Source organism: Panthera uncia, assembly GCF_023721935.1.
Source record: "Panthera uncia isolate 11264 chromosome E2 unlocalized genomic scaffold, Puncia_PCG_1.0 HiC_scaffold_19, whole genome shotgun sequence".
Classification (NCBI taxonomy): domain Eukaryota; kingdom Metazoa; phylum Chordata; class Mammalia; order Carnivora; family Felidae; genus Panthera; species Panthera uncia.
Genome location: NW_026057588.1, coordinates 28,136,672 through 28,159,092, shown reverse-complemented (window position 1 = coordinate 28,159,092; position 22,421 = coordinate 28,136,672). Strand labels below are relative to the sequence as shown.

Genomic DNA, 22,421 nt, shown 5'->3' with positions numbered 1-22,421 from the left:
ACACACACACACGATCTTTTGAACTCGGAATGCTCTTGAATCATACATTATTATTTCTATAAAAAACACAAGATTCAAACCCATGTGGCCTGACTGGGAATCTGGTCAAGAATCCAGAGGTCTCAGTTTGCTTGAAGCCATTGTCAGGTCACTACTTCAAATCAGAACATATGGTCATTACTTTTCAGTCCCAAAACCTGGGTCTGGGAAAGGATCATGGTTTCTGGATCATGTTCCACTATGTGTCTGCTCTAGAAAGTTACAGAGTTGGAGGATGGCTACTATAGAATCAGGGTATGTGAAAGATGGACATTGGAGAGATTCCTAGACAGGAGAGGGGTTTACTCCATTTCCTCTATGATCTCATCTGCCTTAGAGATTCTGTGATTCCCAGAACATCCCAGAGCTCTGACCTTCTTAGGCTGGTTAGATGGTTAGGAGTTGAAGAGTGGACCCCTGTCCACATGGTTGAAGTCATTTAGGTGTCAGAGAGAGAAGACCATCTACAACTGAGAGGCTGCATTCAGGAAAACTTCATCTCTCACGATGTGAAGAGTGAGTCTCCTCTCTAGCATATTTGGACCACTGTGATATGTCTAACACCCAAATTACTCATTAGTAGCCCATGATAGTGTTTCCATGGTGATCTCTCTCATTATTATAGGCAAGATGAAAAAAGACAATGTCTGTGAAGATCTCCATGGCTGATGAATGAATGCCAATGTGAGAGAGAAGCAGATCTGTTTCCACAATGTACTGGATGGAGGCAAATCCTGAGCCCAGACAGTCAACTATGTGAATATGGTGGAGCGATCTGCTCTGTGAACATAGGGATCTTGTCAGTCTTATCCATCCCCATATCATCAACAGCTCTCACGATACTGGTACGAAGTAGGTACTCACTAATAGATGAATGAACAATTAATGGTTGCAACAATAAAGTGAATGTTGAGGAGTGTAAGTGGGACTACTAACCCTAGTGCAGAGAAATTGGGAGTGTTGGTGGTGGTGATGGGGAGAGCATACTGATCACTAAACTGAAAGATAACACAATACCAGGGTGTAGGTTGCAAAAGTCCAGCATAAATCAAATTGTCAAAAGATTTCAAAAAAGAAAAGTCACGACCAGTGTGTTGAGAGTATCAGTAAACCACTTCCTGCAAGTTTTGTAGAAGCACGATTTTGTACTATTTCTCTGGAGAAGAATGTTGGGAGTAAGTTTCAAAAATTTTTTTTAAACATATGCAATAGTTTAGGTGGGCCCAGACGAATGAGTGTACATAAACTAGTTTAGCAGTTTATCCTAAGGATATACCTGAGGATGTATATGGATGCGTGTTCACCATGCCTTGTTTAACCTAGAAAAATGTCAGAAATAGCTTAAACATCCAACGATAGTGGGGTGGATGAGGAAGTGGTGGTCTTTCCCTATCCTGGAATGCCATGCTGCCATTTATATAATGTGGTAGACAACGTATTTGTCAAACATAGAAGCTTGTGCATTCATGAAGATTAGGGTAAATTCTAGTAACAGAGACCAAAAAAATGTTTTCACAAAAGAGGAGTTAGTTCCTTTCTTATATGAAAGTTCTGGGCTACCATGAGGCTCTTCAGTCTTCTAGAATTGAGCTTCCAGATTTCTTCTGTACGAGGACTGGTAAAAATCCTTGGCACTGCATAGCTACCAAAGAGCTGTAAGTAGCACATGGCTTTCCTCCTCGTTGGTCTTTCTTTGTAAAGATGCCCTCATTCTTCTCAACAAAGTTTGGAGTGGTTCTTGTTTATGTGACTTGTACACACTCGGGCAGTGCTTAAGACTCTAGACAAAGGTGTTGGGAATATGAGACTCCAGATTGTCATAATGCTGTCTCACTGATTAGGCTGCTTTAAATTTTTGTTGGCTCTTTCACTTCTAGTATATTCTCAATTAATAAATAGTCAAAATTTATGGAAACACATTTTTTTAAAACTTTGATGCCACAATACTAAACGAAAGGCTTATGTGCATGCTAAGTCAGGTTTATTTTAGTATTTCTCAGCATATCCCCACGTGTAATTATGTTGGGTGATCTCTGAGACACCAAGAAGTGTTTGTAAAGATTTTCTTTACAAGCCCACATTTGCAGCCTTCTATGAAAGAGAGGCAGCATTTGCTCGTTAGGATGGACCCTGTAGCAAGGAAAACATCACCAGTCTTACTGGAACACTCAATTCAATCAAATTAGGCAGGAGAGCATTACTTCAATACCAGCTTTGCAAGGCCATGGCCCCAAGCCAAAATAGCTGGCATTAAGTGTTGACTATGATTACTTCTGGGAGGCAACAGAGTTCTGGGAATCTGGGTGGGGTATGGGAATTAGGGGGTCCCAAAGAACTGAAGTCAGTGGGAATATAGTGACATGTTAATGGTAGACAAAGCCTGAAAGGGTTAGGCACAGCACTGGGCCTGAAGGAAACTAGAACAGTTCATCACTTTATACAGTTTTTCCCAGTTTTATTGAGATATAATTAAAATTAAGTGTTATATTAGTTTAAGGCACACAATATAATGATTTGATATTTGTATACTGTAAAATGATCACCACAGTAAGTTTAGTTAACATCCATCACCTCACATAGTTACAAGTATTTTTCTTATGATTCAAACTTTTCAGATTTACTCTCCTAGGTAGGTTCAAATATACACTACAATATCATTACCTATATAGTCACCACATTGCATGTTACATGCCCAGGACTTATTTATCTCATAACTGGAAGTTTGTGTCTCTTGACCACCTTCATCCATTTCTTCCACTCCTCACCTTTGGTCTCTGCCAACCAACAATCTGTTCTCAGTTTACACATTTTTGATAGCAACTCCCATTTACTTATTTTTCATAGGTCCCTTGCATGCGCGTTTTCATTAGAGGTGTTCAAAGCTAAAATGGAGAGAAACCAATGATGAGAGTGCTTTGCTATATTAGGGATCCACTGAGCTGCAAAAAAATGGCAACCAAAATGAGTGAGTTTATGTACAAAAAGCTTTTGTAAAAGAAGCAAAAGTATCCTGTAAAACCCAGAGTAAGAAGTATGGCTAGGGGACAAGAGACTGATACCAGGAATTGTAAAACCATTAGGAGTCTGGTAAGCATGACTGGACAGCTCTCTTTTGTTGCTGATGGAGTACAAGGTCCAAGATGGCTGCCACAAAATGGCTGCCCTGGCCACCCTTCATGTCTATGGAATCCTATAGTTTCAGCACCTGAAGTTAACTGATACTGTTTTTTATGCTCCAATTCAAAAATCTGAAAAAATAGATTTCTGCTTTGTGTTCATCCATTGCCCAGTCAGCTGTAATCAAGGGAGGAGGACCATGTGGGGGTATGGGAGCAGAGTCTTTGAGGGAAAAAAAAAGGGGCAAATCTCTAAGGAATGAGGAGTAGTAGAAATGATTACCAGAGAAAATGACTTGCATTTCTTTCTCTCTTTCTTTTTCTCTCTCCCTTTCTTTCTTTCTTTCTTTCTTTCTTTCTTTCTTTCTTTCTTTCTTCATTTCTAACATGTTTACCCAGAAGGAGAAACAAAAGTGTTGAGCTCAAAGTCTAGAGGGTAGATTCCTGAGAGACAGGAGTGCATGCTTTTATTTTTCTTCCTTGTGGCTTCTCCATTTACTTCTCTACCACTTTTCTAATTACTACCAGCAGAGCAATCAATACAAGGTTATCAACAATAGGGACAAGTTAATTAAGATGAGCAAATTAATCAGGTAATTAAGTGGCCTTTCCTGAGAAGGTGAGCCTGTTGAGGTGTTAGTGACATTAGGTCACATCAAATTGTCTTTATGCCAGCTCTTACAAAAAATGGTAACCGTAGATTATGCCAGACTGAACCAAAAGTTCCTCATCTTCCTTAATGGCCACACCATTTCTCTAGTCTTATTCATAGTAAGTCCATATTCCAATACCAACTCCTAGAACCTTCATTCTCACTGTATGGGCCATTTGTTTCAATGGTAGACATGAGTAGATAACAATTCAATACTTATTCTTGCCTTTTACAATAATAATAACAATAAACAAAACTCCAATCTATCCCTGGTGGCTCAGCATGAGGACTACATTTCCCAGTCTCCCTAAAAAATACCCAGTAGCTAGAATATATCCAGTAAAATTAAATTTGGAAATCACTGAATTCTGCAGTTCTTGGAGGGCGCTGACCTAGCTAGGAGATAAGCCTTTCTATTTCTATTACATTTTTCAGTCTGTAATTTCCATTTTTTTAAAACTTTCTCTGCTGAGATTTTCTATGTTTTTTCATTTTCTCAAGAAAATTTGTGGTTGATTGTTAAAACACTTTAATGATGGCTGCTTTATTTATTTATTTATTTATTTTTATAAACAATTTTTTAATGTTTATTTATTTTCAAGAGAGAGAGAGAAAGTACAAGCAGGGAGGGTCAGAGAGAGAGGGAGACACAGAATCCAAAGCAGGTTCCAGGGTCTGAGCTGTCAGCATAGGGCCCAACATGGGGCTTGAACTCATGCACCGTGAGATCATGATCTGAGCCGAAGTTGAACACTTAACTGACTGAGCCACCCAGACACTCCAATGATAGCTGCTTTAAAATCCTTGTCAGCCTGGGTGGCTCAGTTGGTTAAGCGTCCAACTCTTCATTTTGGCTCAGGTCATGATCTCATGGTTCATGGGTTTGAGCCCACATCGGGCTCTGTACTGACAGCTCGGAGCCTGCTTGGGATTCTTTCTCTCTGCCCCTCCCCTGCTGTCTCTCTCTCTCTCTCTCTCTCTCTCTCTCTCTCTCTCTCAAAATAAATATATAAATATTTTTTAAAAATCCTTGTCAATATAATTCCAGCGTCTGATTCATCTCAGTGCTGGTGTCAGTTGTCTTTTCTTATTCATGTTGTGGTTTTCTTGGTTCTTGGGATGATGGTTTTCTATTATATAATGGATATTTTAGCTGTTATTGTTAGGAGACTCTGGGTCCTATATAAATCTTTGATTTTAGCAGGCTGTTTAGGTTCACCACACAGGTCTTGGCATGCTTTTGTGGGCTGGCAAGAGGCAAAGTTGAGATATGATTGCAGGATGAACATGTCCAATAACAATTTAATTTTCAGAGCCTTTGTGGAATTATTTTGATCACTTTATTTTTTTTAATGTTTACTTATATTTGAAAGAGACAGACAGACAGAATGCGAGGGAGGGAGGGGCAGACAGAATCCTAAGCAGGCTCCAGGCTCTGAGCTATCAGCACAGAGCCCGATGCGGGGCTCAAACCCACGAACTGTGAGATCATGACCTGAGCCGAAGTTGGGCACTTAACCAACGGAGCCACACAGGCGCCCCCTTTGTGGAATTATTTTGATCTGCTTGTTACATCTGGTGCTGCTGGGGCTCCCACTGGTCTCCATGGAGCTACCTGAGGGTGAAGAGGACTTTGCCGAGGCCAGCAAAAAGGTGGCATTTGGTGGAGGGGAGAATCCTAAGTCCCCAGACACAGAGGGTTCCTGGGCTGGCCCACTTGTTGGGGCTGGATATCTCTTAGTCGGGTCAGGAAGTCGGGTCAGGCCCTGTATGAGGAAGAAGAACATTTCTCCTGGCTGCTTATTTTTAGGGACAAAAAGATAGAAGAAACCTTGTTTTGCAGCTTGGAACCCACCATACCAGCATTGGACTAAACACCTCAACTCTCCTTATGCAAAAGAAAAAACCTCACTTCAGCCACTGTTGTTTGTGTTGTCTGTAATATACTACAGAAGTTAATCCTAAATGACATACTATCTAAAGGAGGGAAGGACTGGGGCACCTGGGTGGCTCAGTCAGTTAAGTGTCTAACTTCGGCTCAGGTCATGATCTCACGGTTTGTGAGTTGGAGCCCCGTGTCCGGCTCTGTGCTAACAGCTCAGAGCTGGAAGCCTGCTTGGGATTCTGTGTCTTCCTCTCTCCTCCCCTCCCCTGCTCACACTCTATCTGCCTCTCTCTCAAAAATAAATATTAAAAAATATAATAAGAATGAAAAAGGACGGAAGGACAGAACTGGTGGTCCTCAAAGTTGGCTGAATCCCATTCTTCCAGACAGAACAATCTGCCAACCCCATGTCTGTGACCTATGCTGTCCTCCTTGGCGACAGGCATCCACTCCTCTGAAGAGCGCCTTCTTGAGTGAAGGGACAGAGTGACCATGATGAAAAAGCTTAGAATCTGATAAACTTGAGTCTGAATCCCAGCTCTTTCACTTAATAGCTTGGTGATTCATGCAGTCACTTGAGTTGCAACCATAAAAGAGGGATAAAATCCCTGTAATTCAAGGTTGTTGTAAAGATTAGGAAATATAATGCACATAAGACACCTAGTCTGATAGTTACTTGATCAGCATCATCACCATTACCATCATCTTCTACCCATTAAGAGTAATTTTCTAAGAAATGAGTCACATAAAATGCAGCCTATACATAATCATAGCTAACATTTACAGAGCACTTACCATGGGCCAGACACTGGTTACACACCTTGTGTTCATTCATTTAATCCACACAAACAGATGAGGCAATTATCATAATCGTAACCATCAATACTCCTTTAATAAGTTGAAGAGACTGGAGTTCAAAGGCTGAGAACTTTGACTAACACAAGGGCAAGAGGTGGAGCTGAGACATGACCCTGGGTCTAACTCCAGAGTGAAAGATTTCACCAAGTAGAGAATAGAACCAGAAGAGGTAGCTCAGAGTTTTGGGTTTGAACAATTCATTCGTTCATTCATTCATTCATGTAGTATCCATTGATTTCTTATCCTGTGCCAGTTCTATGTTAGGCTCTCTACATACAAAGAAAGACAAAGCATGGCTATGTCCTAAAGGGGCTTCTGGCATGATTCTAAAAAACAGACATGTAAAGAAATATGCACCAAAAAACCTGAGCTGTGATGATATGTGTGTGCAAAGGGTCATTTGGGGGGCACACAACAGAAAGCAGTCAGTTCTAGGGGAGTGAAGGAATGGTTTAGCCTTATAGCTCAGAAAGCCCAATTCTGCATTTCCCAGAAGGTCTGTTTTCTAATAGAATTTTGAAGGATCTCTATTTTTCTGCTTTGCTTATGGCAAAGAAGCATGAACAGCACTTACCAAATCATACCTGAAAAGGACTTTTGTTAGTTGTGAATGAAAGAAACCATTGTCCGTCTAAAGACAGAAAATCCTAGAAGGTGCTTCAGCAGGCATCGTGCTTCCCTTCCTAGAGGTCAGAATATGTGCCAGGGTTGGTTGGGCTTTGTTTCTGCTTTTGCTGTGGCAAAAGCAGATTTGGGCAGACTTTTGATTTGGGTTCTGGTCATGATCTCATGGTTTGTGAGTTTGAGGCCTGCATTAAGCTCTGCACTGGCTGTATGGAGCCTGCTTGGGATTCTCTCTCTCTCTCTCTCTCTCTCTCTCTCTGCCCCTCCCCTACTCTCACACTCTCTCAAAATAAATAAAAATTAAAAAGTGATAATAATAAAAGACCAATTATCCAATAAAAAGTGAACAATAGACTTGAACAGGCAGTTCACAAAATAAAATATGCAAATGGCCAATAAGCACATTAAAAGATGCTCACATCCTTAGCCATTAGGGAAATGTAAATTTAAACCTACAATGACATACCACTACATATCCACTCGAATGGCTACAATTTAAAAGACTGAAAAACCAAGTGTTGGGATGGATCCGGAGGAACTAGAATTGCCATCCATTGCTGACAGGATTGTAAAGTGGTATAACCACTTTGGAAACCAGTTTGGCAGTTTCTTATAAAGCTAAATATTTACTTCTGTCATGAGCCTGCAATTCTATTTAGGGATATTTACCCATGGCAAATGAAAACATATGTCTCAAAAAAAAAAAACTTGTACAAGAATTTTAAATATTGCTTTTAAGTTTATTTATTTTTTAAGAGAGTGAGAGAAAGACAGCCTGAGTTAGGGAGGCACAGAAAGAGAGAGAGAAGAGAATCCCAAGCAGGCTCCACACTGTTAGTGTAGAACCCGATGTGGGGCTCGAACTCACGAACCATGAGATCATGACTTGAGCTGAAACCAAGTCAGACACTCAATCAACTGAGCCACTCAGGCGCCCCTTGTACAGGAATTTTATAAGAGCTCTATTCATAATAGTACAAAACTGGAAACAATCTAAGTGTCCGTCTATTATCTGGTGGATGGATAAACAAAATGTGGTATTGCCACACAATGAAATACCATCCAGCAAGAAAAAGGAATCGCCAACAGATTAGAGTAAATCACTGACTAATCTATAGATTCACACAACAACAAGGATGAATCTCAAAAACATCAGGGCTGAATCTGTGCAAAAGAAGCCAAACACATACTGTACGATTCCATTATATGAAACTCTTTTTTAAAAAATACTATAAGGGCACCTGGGGGGCTCAGTCAGTTAAGCATGCGACTCTTGGTTTTGGCTCAGATCATTTCACAGTTTGTGAGGTCAAGCCCAACATCAGGCTCTGTGCTCACAGTGCAGAGCCTGCTTGGTATTCTTTCCCTCTCTCTGCCCCTCCCACATCTCTCTCTCTCTCTCTCTCTCTCTCTCTCAAAATAAACAAATAAACTTAAAAAAATACTATAATTCTGTATTGGTTTGCTAAGGCTGCCATACGAATACCACAGACTGGGTGGCTTAAACAACCAGAAATTTATTTTCTCACTATTTTGGAGACTTAGAAGTCTGAGAGCAAGGTAGGGGCAGATTTAGAATCTTCTGAGGCCTCTCTCCTTGGTTTATCGATGACCGTCTTCAGTCTCCTTTCTGTGCATGTCAGTGTTCTAATCTCTTCTTCCTTTATTTTATTTCATTTCTTAAATTGTTTTAATGTTTATTTTTGAGACAGAGAGAGAGAGAGAGAGAGTGCAAGCAGGGGAGGGGCAGAGAAAGAGAGAGACACAGAATCTGAAGCAGGCTCCAGGCTCTGAGCTGTCAGCACAGAGCTCGATGCAGGTCTTGAAACCCACGAGCCGTGAGATCATGACCTGAGCTGAAGTTGGACGCTTAACAGACTGAGCCACCCAGGTGCCCCATCTCTTCTTTTTATAATAACAGTTGTATGGACAGGGCCCATCCATATGACCTCATCTTACCTAATCTACCTCTTGAAAGGCCCTATCTCCCGATATGTCACATTCTGAGGTACTGGGGGTTTGGGACTTCAACCTATAAATTTTGGGAGAGACACAATTCAGCCCGTAACAATGACAGAAAGTTGCCTTGGAGCCAGAGGAGTTTGACTAGAAAGGGACATGAGGGAACACTTTAGGGTAGAAATTATGTAGTAATTCTATATTTTAACTGTTCTCTGTCTTAGTTTGTCAACGACATGGGGTACATACATTTGTCAAAACTCATTGAAGTGAATACTTAAGATGAATGCATTTAATTAGATGTAAATTATACCTCGACAATTCATTTAAAATGAAAACCTTCACAATATTTTTAGAATTTTGAATCCTAAAAATAATAATTGTTCATTGTAGAACATTTAAATTATAAAATAAGTGAAAAACAAACTATAATTACCTATAATGCTACCCTTGCCATAATTTTGTTATATGTCATTAAGACATATACATATTACATATTTGTACATACATATCTTCTAGTGGCAAAATATAACACGTTTTTGCAACCTGTTTTTTCTGACTTGCCAAGATCAACACTATTTATTGTCGTTAAGTTTTATCTTATTACTTCATTTTGAATAATTTCACAAATTGTGGGCCATGATTTAATTGGCTGGTCTCAGTTGTTTGATATTTAGGTCATTTGATATTTCTCTTCTTATCATAAGCAAAGCCATGCATTTTTATAGTTAAATCTGTGCACAAACCTATAATTATTTTCTTATGCATTCTAGAGGTAGAATTTCTGGGTCAAAGGTTAGATTTTAAGGCGTTTGCTATCTCTATGTAATACATAGAAAATTGTTATCTATGGTATCACTTATTACTGGAAAAATTTATAGGAAGTATAAAAAGCATAATTAAAAGAAGTGTTTAGAAACATGTTTGCCAATTGAGAAGAGGAAAATGGTAGCCCTCTGCTGCTCTAGCTGGCATTTCTTTGAAGGCTTCCATCAACCTATCCTTCCGGTCTTGGCTAGGAAGAGATTGGACTCAAAATTTTAACATGACTAAGTTCAAAGGATGGAGCTGGAGCAAAGATGGATGACTTCTGACTCTCCAAATCTGCCTGCCCCAGGGTCAACCGGCTAATACTGGCTCTGACACTAAACAGATCCCCAGGCAAGGGGAGTTTCTGAAGCACATCCTTAGTTCAATTACAGCCCTGGCCAGTGGGTAGGAAAAATGCCTCAGTGCCCAAAAATCCTGGTCCAACTTCAGGCAGTTAACACCTAGGGAAATGAACTCATTCACACCGAAGGGATATGAGCTAGTATGGCCAGCACCCATTCCATCATCATCTCCTTCTGAAGCATAGAGATCTATTAACACTTTCGTCCAGTTACTGAGCTCTCCCTTAGGGAATCAACAGCAACAACAACAACAAAAAGAAAAACATCGCTAGTCAAGGAGGATCAGTCTAAAATGAAGGAAGACTGAGGCCAAGTAAATGCTTTTTTAGCACTTACAAAAAAGCAAAGCACTAACTGGTTGGGAGAGGAACAGATTTTTCTTTTCTACAACATTCCAAGCTCTTGCTCACGCCCCTGACTTTTGCTACACTTTCCTGATGAGGGGGAAAGTCTGTTCATCCTTCAGTCTGAAAGAAAACCTTGAGACTGGAAGTCTCCATAAAGGCAGAGCTCTTGGTGCCGGTAAAAGAACAATGTCGTGTATTGTGAACATGAGAATTGATGAGGTCAGAACCACCCCAGGGACATGAAAAGATATATTTATGTAAGAGGCAGTAAAATTTGTCTGCAATTAAGTTTTACCAAAACCCTCAAATCTGTTGTTTGGTTTTAAGCAGATGTTGAAAAGGTTTATCCTGGATTCTGTCTTTATTGATAGGATGTCTTTTGATCTGCAGCCAAATAAGAAATCTGGATGTTATTTTGGATTTGGAAATTTCCTTTAAATAAACATATTAGTTAAGTATGTAAATCTGCTTATCATCACTTTGGGCATATTGCCAGAGTGGGAAACATCTGGGGCCTGGTGTCAGCCGACTTATTAATTCACACTTAGAGTATGTTTCACCCACGTTATTGCTGAATAATGTTATCTTGATTGCCTAAGTCAGCTGTGTCTTGACAACAGTTCGTTACAAGTTGGAGGTTTAAATTTTGACTCACGAGAAATCCACCAGGCAAGGCCTGTCTGGGCCCAGCGATTTGGGCTTCCAGCCCCCTTCAGGATTGATTTCGGAAATTAATTGTTAACATTTTGGATTATGAATGGTGGAGATCTGTGTTATTTATCTGAACTGGCCAGCATGTAATTCTGGGAAGGGATTATATGACCTCCTCCTGATAAGCACCGAAGTGGGGTCATTAATACAACTTTCTGCCGTAAAGCTCTTGCCATTTTATGGAAGTGCCTTTCCCTCCAGTTAAAACGATACTCAGTCGACTTCAACCTTTAAGTCTAGAGTGAATCATTTTTGTCTGGTGGGCTGGTGGGTGATGAATGGCTGCAGCCTAGCATTCTCACTAATACAGGTAACAGAGTATATAAATCCAGAGAGTGCTGTGATCCTCACACACTTTCAGGCCAGGAAATGAGCACCAGGGAATGGATGTGTTTGGAGAGCACCCTAATGAATGAAGACTTTGTGCTCAACAGAGAAAATGGTTCTAGGCATTGGTCGATGGAACAGCTGGAATTCATGGTCCAAGGTCCAGGAGAAGTGAATTAGGAGAAAGGGGAATTTCAGAGAAGCTATGATTATTTGTGTCTTCTGGTTGGTCCTTACACACCATCTGCAAGACTTCCTTCGTGTATTAGCTAGGGTGGGGAGTACTAGCTACTGTAACAAAGACCCCTTCAAATTCAACAATAAAAATAAAAAACTTGTGGGGTGCAGTAAAAGCAATAGTAAGAGGGATGTTTATTGCAATCAATGCTTACATTAAAAAAGAAGAGGGGCACCTGGGTGGCTCAGTTGATTGAGTGTCGGACTCTTGATTTTGGCTCAGGTCATGATCCCAGGGTTGTGGGATTCAGCCCCGTGTCGGGCTCCACACTGAGCATGGAGCCTGCTTAAGATTTTCTCTCTCCCTCTCCCTCTGCTCCTCTCCATGTGCTCTCTCTCTCTCTAAAAATTAAAAAAATAATAAGAAGAAATAAATAAAGAAGAAAGTTATCGAATAAAAATGTAACTTTACACCTCAAGGAGCTAGAAAAAGAAGAGTGAACTAAGTCCCAAATTAGCACAAGGAAGGAAGATTTTGGCTACCATGAAGTACAATGGAGGGGAACATTGTAGAGTAGTGAGGTAGGAAGTGTTGGGCAGGAGTAGGCCTATATTGGGTAAGGTAATCAAGGATGACCTCACAGAGGAGCTGCTGTTTGAACTGAGACTTGACAGATGGGGAGGAGCCTGCCATGACAGAAAAAAAAAAACAGCAAATGGCAAGACCCAGAGGCAGAAACAAGCCTGGCATGGTGGAGGACATTAAAGAATGTGCAGCTAGGAATAAGGGGGGGGGCTTTCTAGGGAAGAAGCTGAAGGGATGTCAATCACACAGGGTCATAAGACGATGTTATGGAGTTTGCATTTTATAATGCAAGAAAGGGGGCAAGTGACAGGAAATAAATTGAAGCTCTTCACTACTTTCCCCCTTATCACCCTAGTTTGCATTACTGCCTCCTTTGCTCTGTCACTTTCATGTCCAGTAGCTTCAACCAAATGTTCTCCCTCATACACAGGTTTCTCTGGTTCTTCAGAGCGTACCTGCCCCTCCCCCTTTGACCCTGTTCATTTATTTACCTTCTGAATGTCTTCTCTTTGGCATCCAATTTCCCAATATGGTGTTTTCTCTACTCTGCAGACTTGCAATCTAATGAGGAAGGAAGGTTTGAATGGTTCTGGACCTCATTCTGACAATTGGCAATTGTCGAATGCCACACCAGTTGTCTAGTTGGAGGAGATCGACCAATTGAACCCATGTCTTCCTTTTCTCATGAATGTCATTCATTACCTTGGACTTTCCCTTGAGCCTTTCAGGGAAAGAGATGAGCCTATGAGTGAGGAGGAGCAAGAAGGAAGAATGGAAAGATTAGGAGCTCTTGAGGCCTGGGAGAGTTTAGAGAGAAGAGTAAATGTCAACCAGATATGCCCTCGCCTGACCTCTGGGCTGAGAGAAGTTATCTCCAGCCACTGAGTATATTTCTCTTTCCGTCCTCAACAGGATCTTCTTCTTTCTGACTTTGTCTGTGGATTTGAGAAAAAAAACAACCATTTAGGAACTTAAAATGTAAACTCACTTAGGGTAGAGAAAATCTGGTTATCTTCTGATTAAAGAATAAAAATAATGGTGTCCTTTCTCTCTCTACACACACACACACACACACACACACACACACACACACACACACAATTTGTCAACAGCTGGTAAGAATTGGTTGCTGGATTCCACTCCGCTATAGGTCAGGTAGATTCTATCTTTTTACTGGAGTGGAATGTGACTCCTCTGGGGTTCTTACTTTAGTTTTTCATCTTTTCTTTCTTTCTTTTTTAAATAAAATAAATTATAGGAATAATGCAGCAAGTTACAGCAACGAATGATTGGAGTCTTAGAGGACAAGAAGGAAGGTGGATCTGGGCTTCTTGCCTAGAAAACGTACATGCCTTTTATCTTAGAAAGAAAGAGTTGACACTTAATTTCAGGTTTCTATAGCAAGGAGGATAATATGAGCCTCAGATTTTTCCAGATTCTCTTGAGGAAGACGGCTCAGGGTGGTTTCTGAGGATACCTTAGATACTCAAGCTTACTTGTTCACCTATTGTGATGGTTGGAGAAGCTTCTTATATTCCTGCTGAGGAATTAGGCCAAGTTAAGCAAGATCCCCATACAGATGACTTCAGAGAGTCAAGAACGAATATATCCTTTGCTCTTCAAAACGTGATTTGAGAACCAGACAAATATTATGCAATCATTAAGAATTTATTGATCACCCACTCACCATTGGATCCATACCAGACAGACAGGATCTCTAACAGTAGTATCTAGTTGAGGAATGGAGGCACATCTTTGTTGTATTAGGATTCCTTTCATCTCAAATGATGACCCTAATCCTAACTAAAACAAAAATAATAATAATAATAATAATAAATTACTGATATGTATGAGTGAAAAATCCAGGGTTAGGGTTGTGTGTTATTAGTTAGTTGTTAATGAATGATAACTCACCTCAACATATAGTAGCTTAGCACAACTACTTATTTAGCTCAAAATCTGTGGATCGGCAATCAAAGTTGGGTTCAGTTGGATGGTTATTCCAGTCTCCTGGGCTCCCTCATTCATTTCAGTCTCCACTGGGCTGTTAGTTGTGGATGGGCTTCTGACAGTTGGCTGGGATGCTTGGCTGTCCTCCACAACATCTCTCACCTCCTAACAGACTAGCCCAGGCTTAGCTGCATGGCGGCAGGATTCTGAGATAGAGTGATAACACACACCGTCACTTCTGCTACATCACATTGGCTGAAGCAAGTCACGAGACCAGCTGGATTGAAGGGGTAGGAAAAAATCTCCACCTCTTGACGCTCTCAGTAAGAGAATGTGTAAAACCACAAAAGGTTTGGATGCAGAGAAGTGTAGAATCTTGTTTATATTTTTCCCCAATCCATCTCATTAAGGCTGGCTTTAGGTAAGGTTGTCCTGGGGGCTTGAGCAATGTCATCATTCTACTCTGTTGACTTCAGCCTCGGGCTCCACCGTAGCTGTAGCAGTTCTAGGCTCCCACATTCAACTCTAGTGGAAAAGAACAGCCCATCTGATCACTTACCGCATCTCAGTCTTATTGGTTAACTGCACATATAACTAAACCAATCTGTGTGGCCAGTGCATGCACTGCATTGATTGACCCAGGCCTGGTCACGTGTTCCATCCTTGTGCTGGGAGTGGAGCGCCATGGAACATGTAATAAAGCCTTCAAAATTGGTGGCTCTTGCTCGAAGGAATAACGGGTACTGCAGGTGATAGTCATGAGGGTGAAATGAGAACAGACATCCATAACACGCCCATCACGGAACACGACACATTTGCTGAGGCTCCATTTGCTGGTTATGTAGGATAATGCAGTAGGTTAGAAGTTCAACGCATCCACATCTGAATCCAGATCTTCAGATACCAAACCCTACATTTTGGCTTGAAATATTTTTCTCCTCAACACAGGGCATAATTCTACCTGATACGAGGGTTAGATGGTCCTGCCTGGAGGGGCTTTTACTTTGTAATAGAAACATCATCCTGATGGCAGCTTTGGCTTTTCGCGATCATCTTCTACATGTTGTGGGATCAATACACTTTCAAACACTTGCCCATTCACCAAGGCATTATCTCCCCAAACTTCTTTGTCCCTGCTTATATTTGTCAACTTTACAATCCTTTTATTACCAGCAAAAGCTTTGGGAAGCAACAAATAAAAGCAGGGATTATAAAAGGATTCTTATTAAAGCATTCTTTCTTTGAGCACAGAGTACAATGGCCTCCGTTCTCCCCTTGTGAAAAGATGTGTTTTCTTGTTTAATTAGAACAGACCTCTATTCCATTAGAAGAGGACAAGTAGGGCAGCAGGATTGAGACTCCAGGCCCCAATGGAAAAAAAGGGGGGGGGTATTTATTTCAGCTCCAGCCAACTTTAAAAGCATATTGTAACTTTGTGAAATAGTCTATCATATTTGGGATGAATGAATACATGTAAAGCACCACATCCCTGCCACATAATTGGTCATAGTCCCCACTTTTTGTTGTTGGTTTTGTTTTTGTTGTTGTTGTTCCTTTGCAATTAGAGCTTGTGTTGGAGAAATGCAAAGCCAAGTGCATCAATTAGGGTCCTAGCAGGAAACAGATGGTACACTCAATTTGGATAATTCTAGGGGAGCTTAGTAAAGGAATTATTTTCAAAGATGGGAGCAGGGTTAAAGGAAACCACAAGGGACAGTGCTGTACCCCAGAGTTAGCAGTGTGGGGAATTGTCTCACTTAGAGCAGGGGTTGGCAAACTACAGCCATGGGCCAAATCTGGCCCACGTCCTGTTAATGAGAATAAAGCTTTATTGAAACATGCCTATTGTCTGCAACTGCTTTTGCAGTTCAGAGGCAGAGTTGAATATTGCATCAGATCGCTTCTCTGCCTTTTGGCTAAGATCAAGTGAATATTGCATCAGAGACTGTTTGGCTTCTAACACCTAAAATATTTACTTTGGCCCCTTACAGAAAAATGTTACATCAGGGCTGGGACAACGCATGGACCCAAGCATCACAACTGCCTTAACTTTTGCAACTAGCCACCCTAACTTGCCTTAGTCTCAGCCTGATTTGCTGATCTTGGGTGCAGAGAGTAGTTATATGGAGAGAGCTGCCTGGCAGGAGCTGTGGCTTTCTAGAGACAGATGTAACCAATACATGGCAACTGTACAGATGAGGAGATGGTGTACAAACCATACAGCCTGCCTCCAAATCCTCAAATGGCCTCATTCACTTGGAAGGCGCAGGGCCAGGGAGCCAGTTGATCGGGTCCATAAAGATCAGCTTTCTGGGGAACAGGGTAGTTTGAAGAAAGGTGCAGAGCATCCTCTGGGGCAGACCTGAGGACAGGCAAGAAGAGAGATAGGTGGGAGAACTTGCTCCAAATCCTAAGGGCCCCCAGCAATCGTTCAGCCCAAAGAAACTGCATTAGCAACACATCAAGTTGTTTCGATATATACAATTGTTTTGAAATATACAATACACAAAATTTTGATTTGTAAAGTATATCTCAGTAAAGCAAGAAGAAAAAAAAAAGACACTGCATTAAAAATTGGATGGGACGTTTGCTGGCTTATTTATTCAAACACTTATTTTACTCTTCCAAAACAGGAAACCCATCCCAGTTCTGTTATATAAAGACAGGGTGAACCTTTCCTTCCCCATCCACACATCACATGTATCATGAAGTGGCCATTCTGTGATTGTGCACTTAAAGTCTGTTTTCCCCACTGTGGGCTCTACCATTCAACAATCTATTCCCATACCCAGTCTAGTGCCTACTACAGAGCAGTAGTTCAACAAATGTGTGTTGAATAAGTTCACTGAAGACAGAATACGTGAAATACTTTGCACCTAAAGATGACAGTGTGTCTACGGGATGAAGGGTATATGGGCAAAGGGAAACATGAAAAGCAGTAATGTGTTGATCCTCTTATCAGAAGCAATTGGGACAAACAGGTAAAGCTGAAATTTGGAATGATCAAAAAAACACATTGCTTAAATATGTAACTTTTTTTTTTGAGCCGCATGTCAGGCTCCACACTGAGAGTGCCAAGCCTGCTTACAATTCTCTCTCTCTCTCCCTCTCTGCCCCTCCCCCACTCACACACACACACACACACACACACACACACACATTCTCTCTCTCTCTCTCTCTCTCTCTCTCTCAAAATAAATAAATTAGAAAAAAAAGAAATGATACATGGAGAATCTTTAGGAACAAGGAAACTTGAGAAATGTCTATTTCCTGCCTTAGTTCCTCAGTTTCTCCTTTCTCTTCCCTCTCCATTTTTTAAAAAAAAATTTTTTTTAACGTTTATTTATTTTTGAGACAGAGAGAGACAGAGCATGAACGGGGGAGGGGCAGAGAGAGAGGGAGATGGAGAATCGGAAGCAGGCTCCAGGCTCTGAGCCATCAGCCCAGAGCCCGACGCGGGGCTCGAACTCACGGACCTCGAGATCGTGACCTGAGCTGAAGTCGGACGCTTAACCGACTGAGCCACTCAGGGGCCCCTCTTCCCTCTCCATTTTTCTAAACTCTCCCTGAAGGAAGGGATGAGGGTTTTAGGGTCAGGTGTGGGGCTGAAGAAACTATTTCTGCCTGTCCTATATCCTCTATCCCCAGCCACATCAGGTGATAGGCCAGTAGAAGCCGGAGTGAATGCTGATCACTCAAGGTCATCTCAAGGCCGTCTCAAGTAGCTCAAGTAGTTGCTGTGAGAACTCCTGAAAAGCATCTCTCTGGGGCACTTGTCTAAGTCTCTTCAGGAAAGGCTCTGTGGTATCCAGCAATGCTGATTCTTCTCGAACTTCTACCTGCATCTGTATCACCAAGGGATCTTGTGAACTGCAGATTGTGATTCTTTAGTTCTAAAGGGGGGCCCAAGATTCTATACTTCTGAAAAGCTTTCAGGTGATAACAAAGCTGCCCGTCTTTGGACCATGCTTTGAGTAGTGAGATTCCGGGGTTGGGGGGGGGTGGTGGAAATGAGGATATAGGGGCCATGAACTTCAGTAACAATCTTGGATCTACTACCGGGGGAATTGCAAAGCTTGGGCAAAATGCTTATCTTTTCCAAAAATCCATTTCCTCATCTATAAAGCAGCAACAATAATCATACCACCCCCATGATGTTGTTGCAAGACTTAAATGAGATCACATACGTGAAAAACTTTGTTAACCGGAAAGCCCTGCAAAATAGGAGTTATGAGTAGCTCTTCCGACTGAAAGCACCAGGCTCTCTCTTTCTCAACCAGAAGAGAAGCACTAACTCTAGCCCAGGTACACATATGTGTGGGCAAGGAACTTGATGGGAGGGTTGGGGGTGGCCCCAAAGCTAAGGAAAGTTGGTATAAATGGTTGGCGTGAAGGCATCTTAACCAAATAGAACCTGTTAAACCAGGCCACAAGCAGTGAGACCCCACTTCTTCTTACGGGATGCGGTGATAAAGAAATTACATAGTTATTTGAGAGGAACATAAATAAAGATTAATAGGTTAATGAGTTATTTTCCTTTCATTACTACACTATTGTACTTTATTATAATTGCTTTGCACTCATTTAATTAAATTTGAACCGGGGCCAACACAAGATAATTTGTTTTCCCTGTACTGAACAATGAGTATGCAGATTGGATGTACTGAAGCAGTAATCAGCCCTCTGTTTGCAACACTTTCCTACTCTGAGTAGACATTATAATTGATAATTTGATTGTTGCAGCACTCTGTGCAATATATTTTAAAGCAACATTAACATAATGGAAATTATGTTGTGAGCTTAATCTCAGCTTTTCACTGAGCGGCTATCTGGCTCCTCGGTAAAAACCAGTGAGGGTCTGACAGCAGCAGATCTTCGTCTGTCTCTGTCTCTGTCTTTCTCTTTTTCTCTCTCCCTGCCTCTCTCTCCTTTCTTTCTCCTTTCCATTCTCTTCCTTCCTGCTCCTTCCTCCCTCCTTTTCATCCTTCTTGTTCCCACACTTTTTCGATTTCCTCTTCCCTTCCTTTCGTTTCCTTCCGTCCCTCCTCCCATAACCACATCCACTTTCTTCGCTTGCTAGCTTCTCTGGATCCACCGAAGAAGGCCGAAGGATGACACAGGGAGTGCCGAAGGCCGAGAGCAACCACTCCCCAGCTGCATTTCCTAATTTTGACACCCGCCCACATCTGGGGCATTTGGGAAAAGCCTTTCCCAGAAACAACCGAATGAGAAATTATTCAAGGTGGTCGGCCCGACAGCCAGCTGTATACTCTGTGCTGTTGATACATGTAATGGATTGATTCACATGGTGGTCGTGCACTCTTTGAGGGCATTGCTGCAGATTTTGGCAGATGTGGGGGAAAAGCCACTGACATTTCCTTTGTCTAAAATCCATTCTTCCCTCGGAGCTGCAAACACTTTCTTGAAAAGATGCAGCATTTACTCTTCGGCATTCATTCTGGGAACTCCTCTCTCTGGCCCAAGGGTTTCCTGTCCCACAATGGAAACTAGGTGTGACATTTTGTTTAATAATCCCGGGCCAGAGAGCTTGAGCACAGGTGGGGAAGCCCTGTGTCCAGGTGACTTCTGTTGAATTTTCATGACTCTGTAAATATTTGTTTCTGTGTTTGTTCTGGGAGGAAAAACACCTGTGAGTGGTTGGGAACGACTGTGTTAGTTTTGGAAGAGCCTCGGGAGGGGATTCTGAGAGTTCTTTGTCCTCCTCCAAACTGTCCGGGCCCTGATTTGTTACAAAAACCAAATTTTTTTGAAGGAAAGCCTGCTCTTAAATCTCCTTGCTCTTTCTAGGGCCTGTGAAGCCACACTCTGGTCTCCTATTTTATTTTCAAACTCCCGGTCAGTGTGGAGGCAAAATGCCACAACCCAGAGCGTGTTCCTTTCGTGTGGGCAACTTTGCAGAGAAGGCAGATATATCTCTGGAATGCAGTCACTGACTCTGGGGAACGCTTGAGTGTCAGCACTGACTCTGAGTGTCTTGCGTGGGTTTTCCCCCCCCCTCTTCTCTTTCTGTGTTTTTATTTTGCATAGAAACTTGCACTAGAATTTGATTTATTCACACACCAATTACCCAGTTCAGAAGCAGCACTTCTAAATTCGATTTTCCACTCACGGGCTCCTTATCTGGTCCAGGAGGGCATCTTATATATAGCTTCTCATTTGCCTCAGACGGACTTCTCTCGGCTGGGTTTACTGTTCTAATTATTACTATTATTTTTTAATGCTTATTGTTTTACAGAAAAGGGGCCAAATACTGGTGTTTTGACATTCCATCCCATTAAAAGGAAGAAGAAGGAAAAAGAACAAAGAGAAAACTCCAATCTGCCTGCATGGAGTGTGCTTCCTCTTGTTCAGATGCCGTGTTTACGTTGAGATGCCCACAGCTGGGATGTGGTCCCAGCCTACAGACACAATCCTGGCTTCTTGCATCAGCCCCCCCCCCCACGGTCCCCAGCCTCCAGGGACATTACTAAGGAAGCCTGCTCCCAAACAAGGACCCGCAGGTGGATTCATGGAGCGCAGGTATCGGTCTTGAGGTGTCGGGCAGTTTCCCGCTATGAGAAACCAGGGCAGAGAGGCTCTCTCTCCAGGTCCTGGCCACGGATTCCTGGCATCTGCAGCCTATACAGACATCATCACACTTTAGGATATTCGGCTTGGCTTCTCGATTTGTATCTATCATAATTTGGTTTCTAGGACTAGGATTCAAGTGCAAGTGACTTCTTTGGAGATGATCCCGGCGCACACCAGGAGGGGAATGAGGAATTGAGACGAGGCAGAAGGACGATCAATGAACGATGTGTCATCAAGCCAGCGGGCAGTTGGGGAACTCCAGAAGCCACTGCAGAACAAGCACCACGGAGTTATGCCACCGAGGAAAAGGAAGCAGGTGGCTATTTATACACATGCTCTTGTCAATCACTGGCTGAGGGTTATTCCTTGGGTGGTGGTGGGCTGGTGGGGGGCGGGGAGGCATTGATTCTCTGGGATGTGTGCCCAGCTGCACACGGGGGTGGGACAGGCTCTGGGTGCCCGAGAAGCGTCTCAGGTGAGATGCAGACGACGGCAATTGGCAGGTGGGCCATTGCAATGCACACGAGACACGAGGCTAAAGCTCGAGAGGATGGCAAGGTGCGTCCTGGCAGCCTCTGCTGGAGCTTTGCCTGCTAGCCTCTGCCTAGATCGTACGGCAGTCCCCCCCCCACCTCTCCGCACTCGCTTTCGGAACTACCCGTGGCCAACTGCGGTTCAGAAGCAGACGGTGCTCCTTTTGACGCAGATTCAGAAGGTCGGTGGTGATGCTGCATTGGGTCACGTGCCCAGGTCATTCGCCTCACTGCATCTTGTCACCTAGGCATTTCATTGTCTCACATCACGGCAAGACACAGAAAGGTGAGTGCAGTGAAAGAGGATATTTTGAGATAGAGAGAGAGAGAGAGAGACCACATTCCCATCACTTTTATGACGGTAAATTGTTAGAATTATCCTACCTTATAATTAGCTATTGTTGTGAATCCCTTACTGTGCCTAATTTGTGAATCACACTCTGTCACAGATATATACGTACAGGAAGAAAACACAGGATATTTGCAGTCTGGTACTATCTTTGGTTTCAGGCATCCATTGAGGGGCCTGGAACGTACCCCCCACACATAAGGGGGGACTCCTGTGCCTACAACGACAAAGATGTGTGCCGAGCTCGCACATCTGTGTTCCGTAGTGCCCGCCTGGACACGAATATTTATCATCCATTCAGCCCTCTCGGTGGATGTAATGCTAAGCACACCACGAGGTCAGCCCCCTCAGTCTTTACGACAACGCCACGGGTAGGTACCGTTATCTACACCTCACACATGAGGAAGGGAAGGCACTGGGGTGTTGAGCAACTCGCTGAAATGGTAGCATCAGGGTATTCAAACTTACAGCCTGGCACCAGAGACCTACCCTTGGGGTGCTGCGCTGGACTGCCCCTCACAACTTTCCAGTTCGAATCTGGAAGC

At 42.4% G+C, this 22,421-nt stretch overlaps 1 long non-coding RNA gene across 1 annotated transcript; it reads left to right on the top strand.

Annotated features, from left to right (window-relative positions):
* Positions 1–412: 412 nt before the first annotated feature.
* Positions 413–21,931, top strand: LOC125915317 (uncharacterized). Its single transcript, XR_007455631.1, has 5 exons — positions 413–555; positions 665–884; positions 20,660–20,943; positions 21,118–21,310; positions 21,701–21,931. It is a non-coding gene; the product is annotated as an uncharacterized LOC125915317 (long non-coding RNA).
* Positions 21,932–22,421: the final 490 nt, after the last annotated feature.